We start from the raw sequence: 14,008 nt of genomic DNA, 5'->3' as shown, positions 1-14,008 counted from the left end.
GTAGTGGCATATCAAGTAGTGGCATATCAAGTAGTGGCATATCATTTCACTGGCAATACTACCAACAGAGCACAGTACAGGCCAATAATTATTGAATTAATACAAAGGGCAGCATCCATAGGGCTACATGTGTTCAACGTCACCACTGACATGGGTAGCCCTAAGCAGGCCATGTGGAGATCCTTTGGGGTCAACCTCAATAAAACATCTGGGCCACATCCATCAGCACCAGACAGACAACTTTATTTCATGCCTGATGTCCAGAGCCGGCCCTGACCAATGTGGTGCCCTAGGCGAGATTTTGGTTGGTGCCCCCTGCATCATCAATCATTGTGTTGATTGTGTCACTATTAAAGAAACAAATAAAAAGCAAATGACTTAAATATTACCATATAACAAGCAATAAATATAAAGGTGTTGCACAAAAAATATTTTAAAACTATTTTACATAACGTAGTGCAGAGAACAACTTTTAAATATTAATAATAAATTTAAAATAAAAATAAAAAAACTACCACCAGTGCAAATCAGGGCAATTTGCCTACTGCAACATTATTATTTCAAAAGTGCATTCGCAATGAACAGAGGGTTAGTATGTATTTATTTTAAGCTAAGCTAATCATAGCACCTCCTAGGATTGGGCAGTATGATGACTCTTTTCACCAAGATCATACAGAGGGGAAAAAGCCACAATGACAATTGAGTGTTGTGAGTCAAGCGAGCTGGTTTCAAAGAAAAACACAACAGCTACAGATTGGCAACATTTTGGATTTGTTTCAAATAAAAAGGAGACCATTGGAGCACGCCCCCACGATTTTAATTCGATAATATGATTGGTTGATAAAACTGCCAATCTATAATAAAAGCTCTCAATGTAAAAGGGCCTTTCTCTCTTTTACCTAGAAACAACGGTGTGAAATATTCTGATTGGTAGATTTTTTATTTCACTGCTGAGGTTGTTTTCCAGCACAAGTACGAAAAGTGGATTTGAAAGCCGATTTATAGGAAAAATACAAATTATTGGTGAAGCGTTATTAACATATATTACATATAATAGATAAAGCATCCTTTTTAAGATCAATTAACCTTCAGAGAAGGCGTTGAAGTCCCTGACGATTCGCCAATGGTATAGTGTTAATTCACCACATATTGCCATTATATTACCTGTTTTTCTGCCTTTTTGAGGTCTTTACAGGGAGATGTCACTCACTCTGTGGTGTACAGAGAAACAGTAACGAGGTGCGCAGAGCGCGCGGGAGGGCGGGTTGGCGCGCGGGTGATAGGTGTCGTGTGTTGTTATTATAAGAATTATTAATTTGACTAATATTATTAAACAATGAAATTATGATTATGTGGACTTTGCTTGTTTTCACATTTATTAATTGTTCATTTGTTAAAAATAAAAACCGCATGCACGCGAGCGCCCCCCTGGACAGCCGGCGCCCCTAGCATTTGCCTATGTCGCCTAATGGAAGGGCCGGCCCAGCTGATGTCCCACATCTGGTAAAGAGCTTAAAACGTGCCCTTGTCCGTGGACATGTGTTCAAAATTCCTGAGGACATTGTAAACAAAGAGAACCTCCTCTCTAATGAGGTTTCAGTGGTCCCTATTAAAGACCTAGTGGCCTTTCAGGAAGGGATGGCATTAAAAATAGCTCCACATCTGTCAGCTGCAGCCATCGAGCCAAGTCACTTTGACAAGATGAAGGTTGGTCCTGCTCTAAATGTATTCAGTAAGGCAACAAGTGCTGGGCTGAAACACATGGTGCAGCAAGAAAAACGCCCTCTGTCCTACACAACTACAGCGTGGCTACTGGAGCAAGTTGATCATTGGTTCAATCAAATGTCATCTCGTCATCCAATTAGGGCCTTGAGCAGACTGAAGATGGAGGAGTAGCAAAAGGCCATCACCTTCCTCCAGGACATTGTCCATCTGTTCCGTGGGATGAAGATTGGTCAGAAGGGACACTGGAAGCCTGTTCAGACTGGGGTGATAATGGCAACAACATCAATTTTAGCCATACGAGAAGAGATGCTGACTAGAGGACACAGGTTTGTGTTAACATCAAGTTTCACACAAGACTGCCTTGAAAATACCTTCAGCTGTGTGAGGTCTAAAAATCCTGTCCCAACTCCAGTGGAATTCCATCGTGCACTGAGGATCATATCTGTGGGACAGTTCCTCACAGCCATCAGGTCTGGGAGCTACCTGGAAAACAACAGTAGCTTTTTGGCAGACTTCTTGGACACAGTGGAGCAAAATGTCATACCATCAGTCAGAGTGGAACAGCTAATGGCGGTCAACAGAGCTGCACCTGACCTCACAAAGAGCGAGAAATGCATTCTCTTCCATCTTGCTGGCTACATCGTCCACAAGGTCATCAGGTTTGCCGGCATCTGTGAAAAATGCAAAATTGCAGCACAGCACAGTGATGACAATCCTGCTGGAGAAAACAGCATCTTATTGAACTTAAAAGAGTTCAAGGCAGGTGCTCTTTGTCATCCTTCCCAAGACGCATATGATTTCATTCACCAAATTGAGGAACTATTTAGGAACAAGACTGGTTCCTGCCTCATGGAACTCCCTGATGCAGTGAGGGTCTTGGAGAAACAAGCTCAGGCACTTTACAGTAAGCTTCCAGCTTGCTGTGGAGTACAAGACAAAATCATGAAAAGATTCATACGGCTAAGGTTGAGAATTGAGGCAGCAACAATACCAAATGACAGAAAGAAGAAACAGTTAAAAGATGGTCATTTTGGAAGCAAGAGCCAATCCAGAAAGTTGAAAAACAACTCCAAGAGCCAAGCTTCAAAATCCGGCAACCCCTAAACAGCTCCAAATGTGCCATCAAGCCCATTAGTCACTCCAACAGAAACATTTGGACTAATCATTGCTCCTACAAATGCTCCAGCCCCCCCAGCCAACATCACTACTCCTACACTCCTACAGCCAACATACGGCAGTGTAATAAACATTGATTTCTTATTGCTATTTGAAACTTACCTTGTTGTGTTTTCAATCTCATCATGGTCAGCACCCAATTATCCCACAGCAGGCAACTAATATACACCAACAAGATAAATTAAATACAACATAAATAATACAATAATAGAATACAAGTCTAGTATGGTTACATATGATTACATATATCATACTGTACTATAACATTTTAGTATGTTGTATTCCTCTTTAGTCTTGTAAGATTCATTGATCAAAAGTGCCACCCTAGTTTCAACTTATCTTGTGTTTTCAATCTCTCTTGATGACCTTCCCTCTCCCTTTGCCATCAATCCAAAGTCTGCTGAGCATAATACAGATAATAGTCAACAGAATAACAAAACCTACAAACACTTGATCTATAAATTACTGTTGTGTACTATTTAGAAGTCTTAAATATGCATTCTAATCAATATCAGCAGTGATGTATCACAAGAACGGCTCTCCTACTTATTGTGCGTTAGCTTAACGTTAGCTGGTACTCCAAAATGGATATCCTCATTTCAGCTGCTCGACCCAACACACTCTACAATCACACTCAAATGTTATATTTAACCAATACTTAGCTGCCCCGCAAAAACATTGCGTTTAGGTGAAATGGCATTAAGAGTGGAATTTACAATTAATAGGCTGTCAGTGGTTAATGTGAAATCTCGCTAACCGTATTCACGTTGCCTTAGCATACATTTAGTTCCCTAAATCTGCTTATTAAGAGGTGGATAATTCACTAAAATATTTTAATGCACATGTTAATTTGATTCTGATGTCCTTATAATACACAATCTGATTTTTTAAGCGTACTAACCTGTAAAAGTGTATCACAGATGGTCCACTGCTCCAGTTTGACTGCGCTGCTCGTATTTGCTGCTAACTTCCGGGAACTATTGACAGGCTCCACGATCCGCCATTGCTGTAAAAAAAACTGCTCTAAAAAACTACCCCAAATATGTTTTGAACTACAAATGAATTAAAAAATTTAAATTTTCTAGTGGTATTTCTAGCTACAAATGGGGACATCTCCTGGGCATATTTCTGTGCCTTTAGCCCCCGTTTGTGCTTGGCAGATTGTTCGTGCTGACGGACATCGTTCCTTCCCCCATGAGAGACACTAAAATCACAGCTACATATCTTACAGAATGAGTAGCTATGCCCCTTCATGCTCCTCTTTAGGAAAGTAAATTCCCTGTCCCATTCGTCAAGGTACTCACACGTACGCTTAGCTTTTTAGGCAGGACTGCCTTCTCTCGTTAAACCCATCTTTGATTTGTTGTTCCAGGTCTGCTCCCAATGTCGACACTAAACCCACGAGTTTTTAATTTATTTTTTTTAAAGCATTCACGTGCCGCTCCAAACAGAATTCTGTCACTAGCCTCGCGAGAACTGCTACCTGCAGTAGTCTGGGTGGGTAGCAGTTCTCGCGAGGCTAGTGACAGAATTCTGTTTGGAGCGGCACATGAATGCTTTAAAAAAATAAAAATTGAAAACTGAAAATACGGGACAAATACGGGAAAATAAAAATACGGGACGACGCCGGGGCAGAGCGGTAAAATACGGGACTGTCCCGGCCAAAACGGGACACTTGACAGGTATGGTCAGAGGGCGTAATATGCCGACTTCAAGCTGATTGGTTTAGTAGCCTCACTATGCAAAATAGTAATGCATTGTGGTACCGAAATCTTATTTTGCACAGGGAAAAAATGGAATAATGTTTGAACAGTTAATGTAGAACTAAAATATATATGTAATGTAGAACTATTCTGTTTCCTAAATATATTTAGGTTAATATACTTTTTGGCATACCATCATCGAGACATATATGAATTTCCATTGCTATATATAATGTACAAATGGCCTTCATCAACCGTGTTGCAGGGAAGCGCTGGCTGTGTGCTCCCTTCGGAAGGAATGGAATTGAAGGCATGAGCTCCCAGTGACCAGCAACACACGGTTAGATGCCACCTTGCTTGTGGTGGCATCTAACCGTTATTTCTACTACAATGCGCAATTGTAATCTCCACATTGGGCCTTACCATCACGGGATACTTTGTTTCATTCGTTTTTAGCTACCACAAAACTCCAGGCTGTGCACTTTTGTACACTGTGCTCAATCATTCAAGCCCGTGTTGGCTGCTACAAATCTCATCTAGAGCACAAACAAAAGTCACTCAAATTTGCTTTGACAACATAGGATTTGTGTGTCCACACATCCCCCAAAAAAGCAGAGATGTCACATTAAGGCGCAAAAATGAGTTTGACTGACTGTTTTACAATGTCAATGTAGCTGCTTTAAAGTTATCTAAAAAGGTGAGCTTCTGAACAAAAGTACTGCATATGAGTTTAACAAAATTCAAACCTTTTTAGCTCCAGAATCACTGCGAGAATAATCAGTCACTTCTTACAACTGTGATTGGCCAGGTAGTATTCATGCTGTGCATTGATTGGCTAGATAGAGGAGGGCCATGTACTGACTTAAACTACAACACAGTCACTAGAGCTGCCTCAACAAGCCAAATACAGGATTAGAGCTGCATGTATGAACATCACACACTGATAATGGAGTCAGACTGTGTTATGGTGTTTTATGTGAGCAATGTTGTGTGTGTGTGTGTGTGTGTGTGTGTGTGTGTGTGTGTGTTTCCCCAGGATCTGGTGTAAGAGTAAAGACACAATGCACACAGACATCAGATACAGTTTGTGAGCCACTGGAGAGTCACTACTGTACTGAGCAAGTCCGGGGCAGCTTGATAGTCACGTGATTCACGGAGGCTTCCGATAGTTCCAGGAAGTTCAATCTGAGCGTATAAACACAGAGACAGAACCACGATTTGAGGATTATTGTGACCTTATAGCGAGCAAATTTAGGCTAATGTGAGAGCACATTGCTGTTTAATGCTTTGATTGTTTTATAATTGTTATATATTACGTTCATTTATATATTTAGAGGGACAGGAAGGGGTGAGAAATTCAGATCAGATTAATTTTCCAACATTAACATATCTTTAAATCATGGTGATTTCTGTAATCCCGTGGTATTGGGGACCTAAGTAATCTAAATGACTAACGTACATTTTCTGACTTTCAGATACGACAGAAGGAAATTCTTTGACTTCATTGTGCAGAAATCTGCTTTAAAAGGGTACATTAAAACACATTACATTTACATCCAGACGGTATATGACATGTTAAAATACATTGATAATTTATATATAGCTTGTCTTTTTAATACACACTTATTTACAGCAATGAATTCATGAAATAAATCTCTAATAATCTCAAATATGAATATCATGTCAAGCAGTTTTTGTGTGTCCTTTCCTCCGTGTTGTTAGTGTAGTGTCCACCATGGTTTGCTGTGCTGCATGGGGATGCTCCAATCGATCCGAGAAAGGAGCAAAAATGTATGGTTTCCCCACTGATACTGAGAGGAGAAAAAAATGGTTGGCTCAACTCACCAGGAGCAATTTTACCCTCACTAAAGATTAGAATAGCAAAAAAAAAATTGAAGTAATCATCAAACACTCCATTGGCACTTTTCACAATAAACACACTATTGGAAAGCTTAATGCCTGATTTATTAAAATACAGAATAGTGAACAAAAAAAATCAAAGACTCCAGACAGACTCGGGTGCAGGGTGAGGGTGCTATCTAGTTGCAGGCTCCATTGAATCCCCTATGGTTCTTTGGCTTAAAGAGAGAGAGGAGAAAAAGACAGGAGAAAATGATTATTATGAGTATTGATGTGATATGAATTTGAACTTGTTGCACAGCCTTGGTTGTTTTTTATATGTGTAATGAGTGTATACATATCCAGTAAGTGTTCTCTAATACTGTGTATTCACCCACTATGGGATATGTATATGGGTAGACAAAACTGAGTTGTCATGCGTGAGGAGTAAACTCACATCACTCTGCAGGCACATTTTGAGGCAGAGCAGTTCATCAGAACCAAACAGGGCAAGACCAGGCTGAGAGCAGATGCTGTTCCCACCATTTTTGTGCATCGCCCCGCACTCAGAAAGAGGAAGCCCCCTGCACTACGATGCACCACTGGACCTGTAAAGACAGGGCCCACAGCTGCTGATCATAGCTATAGTGTTAGAAGTGACCCAGGTATAATAAGTATGAACTCCTAATAATTATATTATTTCTTTAAGTGATAGAATATTTAAAAGGTAATCACACTAAATAGTATATGTCTTTTATATCCAGCAGTTTCAAAAACTGAGGAATTAAGGGATGAGGATACAGAGAGAAGGGAAAGTGAGATTGAACAAAGAGAGAACATGGCTAGTGAGGAGAGACAGGGAGAGCTAATACAACCCAGTGAGCCAGCAGCCAGTCAGCATAACCATCAGCCAGAAGCCAGCCAATCAGAGCTATTGAAAAAATTAAAGAGACAAGAAAGAATCATGAGGAAAACAAAGGCAGCACTACAAAAAATAAGGAAGGAAAATGCCACTCTCAAGAGACACTGAAAGTTAGGGACACAAAACTTAAGAAAACGTTTTCAAAAGATCAAATGAAAGCATTAGGCAGACTAACCACAAAAGGGATGAAATAGAGCAATGAGACAATTAAGAAGGCGTTGAAAATTGGCTTTACTGCTGGTGGGACAGGTTACAAGACCCTGCAGGAACTGCAAATTCCCCTGCCAGGAATAAGAACCCTACAGAGAAGGATACAATGCGTTAGATTTGAGCCTGGTGTGCTGACAGAGGTGTTTGATTTCCTTAAACTGAAGGTAGATGGGTTGACAGAGATTGAACGGGAATGTGTGTTGACCTTGGATGAAATGGCAATCACACCAAGTGTGGAGTTGCATATGCTTACCGGCAAACTCTACGGTGATGTGACTTTGCCAGGTCACACAGGAGTAGCATGCTTGTGTCTTTATGCTGGCTGGAAACACAAACACGGTGGAAGCAAGTAGTGGCATATCATTTCACTGGCAATACTACCAACGGAGCACAGTACACTAAAAAAAAATCGTAAAAAAACGGTAAACGACTGGCAGCAGCGGCTGCCAAACAAAAACTTTAATTTTAAAGTAAAAAACCCTGATTTAAATTAAGTGGAAAAACAATAAATTTACAGAAAAATTCATTAAACATTCTGCAGAAATACCGTTATTTTACAGATTTTTCCTGGATTATTATGATTTAGCACTTTTAATAAAGTGACAGCACTAATATTTTTGCAGAGAAATATTGTTATTTTACAACTTTTCCCTGAATTATTACAATTAAGCACTTTCAATAAAGTGACAGTACTAAAAGTTTTGCAGAGAAATACCTTTATTTTACAACTTTTCCCTAAATTATTACAATTAAACACTTTCAATAAAGTGACAGCACTAATAGTTTTGCAGAGAAATACCTTTATTTTACAACTTTTCCCTGAATTAGTACAATTAAGCACTTTCAATAAAGTGACAGCACAAAAAGTTCTGCAGAGAAGTACCGTAATTTTACAGATTTTTCCTGTCCATATTCATCGTGACTTCCAGGACAAACTCAAATGTGGAATGCAAACTGCAAAGTTATTTTATACAAATGAAAAAGTATATTATACCAATGTTGAGCACCTCAATGTCCTCTATCATCACTTTTAATCATTTAAATCCCCAGGACTGTACTCAGTGTCTTTCTCCATCACCAATATCAGTAGCCTGAACACAACTACAAACACATAACACTGATGTGACATGAAAGATACACTCCTTCTCATTTACATGTAGGACATTTAGCAGACACTCTTATCCAGAGCGCCTTACGAAGTGCTTTGCCATCTGTTCACAGAATTAATTCTAAATAGTACATAGATAGGTCAGAATTCAAGATACCCTCGAACCAGAATACTACTAAACTACAGAAATCAATGCAAATACCTAGAAGTACACAAAAACATAGGCTGAATATTGCTAAACTACAGAAATTAAAATGGATACCTACAAGAAATGCAAACTCACATAGGTACTATATCATACAACGGAAACAACTATGACAAGTGCTAGAGATTTAGTCTGTTCTACAGATGAGTCTTCAGTCATTTGAAGACTGCTAAGGACTCTGCAGTCTGGACAGTCAATGGAAGCTCATTCCACTATCTCGGAGCCAGGACAGGTCTTGAAGTTTGTTTTCCGTGAGACTTTAAGCATGGCGTTTTAAGCCAAGCCGTACTTGAGGTTCAAAGTACTCAAGGTTTGGATGGGGCTTTGACCATGGCCATCATGTAGGGAGGGGTTGGTCCATTTTTGGCTTTGCAAGCAAGCATCGAGGTTTTAGATCTGATGTATGCAGCTACTGGAAGGCAGTAAAGAGAATGCAGCACTGGAGTGACATGTGAACTTGGGGAGATTGAAGACCAGTCATGCAGCTGCATTCTGGATCAGTTTGTAGAGGTCTGATGACCCATAGAGAAAGATCCGTAAGTAAGCAGTTGCAGTAGTCCAGCTTTGAGATGATGAGAGACTGTAAAAGCACCTGGGTAGCTCCCTGTGAAAGAAAGGGTTGTATTCTCCGTATGTTGCAGAGAAGAAATCTGCAGGATCTGGTCATTGGCCTCTCAGGAGTGAAAAGCTGAAGTCTGCCTGTTAAAAAGTTGCAGACAAAATCCAAAGTTAGCTGCTGTTAATTTTGTGCCAATAACATAACAAATATTATAGTACAAATATATAGCAAAGCCATTTCAAAAAGGGATCACACTTCTGTGTTATGTTGAATCATGACAATGATAGCACTTAATCTTGGAAAACACATAAACAGTGAAGAGGGATTCAGGAGGTGGCAGATCCTGAAGATCCAGTGTAGTGATGCAGCAGGGAGAGCCACTCACCTCAACATAATGGCCAGATTGATTTGTACTGTGAGCTAGGCTGTGATGCTCCTGCTCTGGGCTGTGTTGCGCTCCTGCTCTGGGCTGTGTTGCGCTCCTGCTCTGGGCTGTGTTGCGCTGTAGCTCTGTACAGTAAACAAAATGTAGGCCAAACTTGGTGCATATAATTTTTTTGCTTTACATATTTAACATATGAGAAAAGCATATTTATTCCCTAAGGGTAAAAATGCAATGGACAAAATCTTCACAATGATCCCAATAATGGTGTTTTAATTTTTTACACAAACCATACCTGGTCTCCTTCACCCTTTCTTTCTTCAGTGCAGATCTGCATTAGCTTAACTGAGAAGTGGTCCAGCAGCAACATGAATTTTAATTGCATAGGATTTCCTCCATTAATCTGGAAAGGTTTCGACAAAAAAAATGCTGCAGTTTTAAGTCTATTCATATTCATTACATATTGTAACGGTGTTGAGTCAGAAGGACCAGAATGAATCATGACACCAATGTTAGCGAACTGTTATTTTATAAGCAACACGCTAAAAGCATAAACAAGTGCCAAATACACTGATTCTAATGGGAAAAGGGAGGGGGAACACTAACACATACAACACACATCCAGGGAAACAGGGAACTCACCGCGGGTCCTGCTGGGAGGCCTGTAGACTCCACCCCTCGTCGCTGCCCATTGGCGGACGGTACAATATTCAGCCACGCAGAACGTGATGGAGGCGGATTTTTTAAACCCCATTAATGTCTGCCACTCAAAATACAGATCCAGAGTGCTAAAAATGTAGAAATTACGTCCGATGAGACCGAGACCGAATTTGAGGAACTAGCTGTCGCTAGATTTAGTTATGTTCAATGAACCTTATAACAAAGACTTGATTACCGCATAGAGCATTATTTAACCCATTATGTATTTAACAGTGACCGAATTAAAGTATTTTAAAGCATCGGAAAATATTAGATATTAATATTTTATTGTTTTCATCTTTATCAAATGAAACATTCACGTGAAATGTGTTTTTAAACTGGGCTAACTAGCTAGTTAACTAGCTAACGTTGGCTTACATAAAGTAAGGACGTTTTCTTACCTGATGTCACCAATAATGCTTCACTTAAATTTTCTTCCTCTGTGCCCCGTTTCCATCTTATTTTGTTGAATCATCCAACGATAATCCGCTCAAAATAATAATTTGGCAGGTAGATGTAAAATAATCCAGGTAGCTAGCTAGCCACCACAGCTCGTAGGCTGACCATCAGCACACACTGAAATTTTCAAACATGACCTGAGAGGCGCAAACAGTTGTCATTGGCCAGTTTCCTGAATGACAGTCAGATTAACCAATTATGGTTAAAAGCAATGAGCTCAAATCACGTTTATGCCCCTAGCCTAGAGATAACATTTATATTTAAGTGGTTGTTCAACTTGTGTTTTTATTCCAGTGTGTAACTATAGGCACACACATTTTTAAGTTTAAAAGCCTGTTCCATTACAATGTACGTCTACCAGTATATCAGTTCATCTGTCTCTCAGTGTGTTACAGGTTATTTCCTTGGTTATGTTCAAGTATAGACCCAGTGTTTAGAAATGTTTCTTTTAAAAGTCCAGCGCCCAAACAAACTGCCATTTTCTATTGCCATTGACTGCACAAGAACTAAAATGAGAACAGACATCAATAGAGATGGAACAATCAACAGAAATCTCCTACAGCCATTACTACAGTTACATACTTTAGATATGCCAATGTAAAAATCTAATGTCTGAACTGACATTAGGAAGTCACTCTTCATTCTGTATTTTCAACTGCAGAAATTATTTTCAATTACCATCACGTTCTGTGGCAAATTAATATGTCCGAACCTATATATTTTGTTCATTTTTCTCCTGAACATCAATGGATCCTCTGAATTACGAGGACGCCTAACAATCAAAATACGAGTATTGATACATGTAAGCCACATTCATTTCTGACATTGAAAATCATGTTTAAACCAGCAGTGCCAAAAGACATAAGATTTTGATTAAAATGACAGAGAAAAAAACGTTTTAGTTCTTACAGACATAAACCTTTATATAATCAACCGAATGTTTAATTGCAGATAATTGCTGTAATTATACATGAATCTGTATATAATTTAAGAAAGCAGAAAAATACCGTATAAATAATACTGTATTATTTCCGTAAAAAAACGAGAAAAGCATGTAACTTGTAATTATTGTCATAATACTTAAAATAAAAGACATTTTGTCAAATTACAAATGTCTGTAATTTTACAAAGTTTTGCATACAATTGGAAAAAATGTTAAAATACATTAAATATTTACAGTTATTTTACATAAAATTAGGATTTTTTTTTTTACAGTGTAAGCTCAATAATTTCTAATTGTTTTAAACCTCGCAAAAACATGGACGGATTGTCCTGAGAGACAGACTGCATTAAATATCCTGCCAGCAGCAGAAACTAGAAAGGGCTCTTTAAATTGAGAGCGATGTACGGTGAGTTAATGAAGCTACTGTACCCCTGCTGTGCGTAAATGCGCACATTGCTCCTCCAAACTTTCCATGTTTTTTTTTCATAACACAGTAGAGAAACTGCCAACCTCTGAGCAGTAGCCGTTCGTCTTCTGTTGACTGCTTGCTAGCATGGTCTGCATGCATCGTAGCAAAGTGACGGCTGATTTCGTACTCTTTGAAAACTGCAACCGTTTCTTGGCATATCACACATACAGCCGTTGATCAAAGCTCAGTGAGAAAAATATTTTGTTGTCCACTCAACACACTTTTTAAGCACTCGGCACTCAGTTCCCACTTTCTTTTCTTTAGTCCACTCATTTTTACCTTTAAAAAGCCTAACGGGCCTTATGGTACGTGTACGTTCCGTCCAAAGCATTTTTGTTTTTTTAATCAAGTATTTGGAGAGCGCGAGCTGACTGGATTTTATTGTTTTTTTTCCTTCACTTTGCCGTGTGTTATATTTGCAAAACGACACATTATATTTCCAGAATTATTTTCTGTATGAAAAATAAAATAATAAAATAAAGCCTTAATAGAGAATTTAAAAACGAACTGATAGTGAAAATGATTCCCAAAAGTTTTTACATAAACCGGATGTAAAAAAGGGACATCTTATTTTTAATAGTTGCATACTTTTTGTTGCAAAGCTAAAATATCAACGAAAATCCAGTAGGCCCTACTCCAAAATCGCGACTAAGGCTTTTAAATACTTTTTAAGGGCCTTCATTTTTCCAATATTGATTTATCAACTTATAGTACTTTTTAAGACCCGGCGGACACCCTGTACAACCACAAAATAAAAACTACAATGGTGATGACACTTACATCAATTTTAGACACTTTTACTTTCTGTGATTTAAAGATTTGATTTTAAAGATTTGACCAACTTTATTTGGTTTAGAAGTGGTTTGTATGTCAAATTATTTTACGTTAATTCTATTTTAGTTTATTATAAATCTTGGTTGCCTAATTGTCACACTGATATAACAAAGTTGGGGATTCACCTCACCTTAGTGATGCTAGTGAAATGCCAAATTATCCCCTTGAAAATTATAACCCTTGCAAATATAAATATATCTAGCTTTGGGATTATTAATAAGGCTAAATCGAGGTTAATGGTTATTGTAACTCTGTTAGTCCTCGACGACGTCTTGATGCTGATTCTAAATCAATATAAATATATAAAACACAAATATGGAATGGCGCTTTTAATTAATAGCGGTCCTTAAACTGTGGTGGTATAACGTTATATGCCATATCATATAACATAGGTAAATGACGGACGTGGTATGTTCGAGGTTATGAAAACTGCCCAGTCGCCTACTGAAAGAACGCACTGCTTTAAGATTTGAGCAGAACGTAATGCATTGAAATCTAATGCCTACTGCACGGCATTTCGGACGGAGCCACGGATCCTCCAACGTTAGAGCCTTAATATGAGGTTATCCGAATTGAGCATTTGGAACAGGTGAAGTGCACAGGTTTCTCCATGTAATCTGTCTGCGCAGTCCAAATACGATGTTAACGCAGTCTAGAACCGATATAGACCATAAAATCTACAGTATTAATGCTGGAAGCATGTTTGGACTAACATATGTTTGAACTTTACTGACCTTTTATTTGAAACTTGGAGGGACTTCTGAGATTTTGCCTC

At 38.8% G+C, this 14,008-nt stretch overlaps 3 long non-coding RNA genes across 3 annotated transcripts; all 3 read right to left on the bottom strand.

Annotated features, from left to right (window-relative positions):
* Positions 1-237: 237 nt before the first annotated feature.
* On the bottom strand, positions 238-3,235 carry LOC143483327 (uncharacterized). The gene is made up of 6 exons (XR_013122477.1): positions 3,004-3,235; positions 2,533-2,645; positions 2,320-2,396; positions 2,097-2,208; positions 1,911-1,984; positions 238-347 (listed from the first exon to the last, which is right to left on the bottom strand). It is a non-coding gene; the product is annotated as an uncharacterized LOC143483327 (long non-coding RNA).
* A 3,316-nt stretch (positions 3,236-6,551) lies between these two features.
* On the bottom strand, positions 6,552-7,099 carry LOC143482740 (uncharacterized). Its single transcript, XR_013122288.1, has 2 exons — positions 6,901-7,099; positions 6,552-6,682 (listed from the first exon to the last, which is right to left on the bottom strand). It is a non-coding gene; the product is annotated as an uncharacterized LOC143482740 (long non-coding RNA).
* Positions 7,100-8,364: 1,265 nt separating this feature from the next.
* Positions 8,365-11,615, bottom strand: LOC143483010 (uncharacterized). Its single transcript, XR_013122357.1, has 5 exons — positions 10,930-11,615; positions 10,472-10,617; positions 10,125-10,232; positions 9,833-9,957; positions 8,365-9,587 (listed from the first exon to the last, which is right to left on the bottom strand). It is a non-coding gene; the product is annotated as an uncharacterized LOC143483010 (long non-coding RNA).
* Between the last annotated feature and the right edge of the window lie 2,393 nt (positions 11,616-14,008).

This window comes from Brachyhypopomus gauderio, chromosome 19 (genome assembly GCF_052324685.1).
Source record: "Brachyhypopomus gauderio isolate BG-103 chromosome 19, BGAUD_0.2, whole genome shotgun sequence".
In the NCBI taxonomy this organism is placed as follows: domain Eukaryota; kingdom Metazoa; phylum Chordata; class Actinopteri; order Gymnotiformes; family Hypopomidae; genus Brachyhypopomus; species Brachyhypopomus gauderio.
Note: the sequence above shows the minus strand (reverse complement) of the source record. Positions and strands in the feature narration are given on the sequence as shown.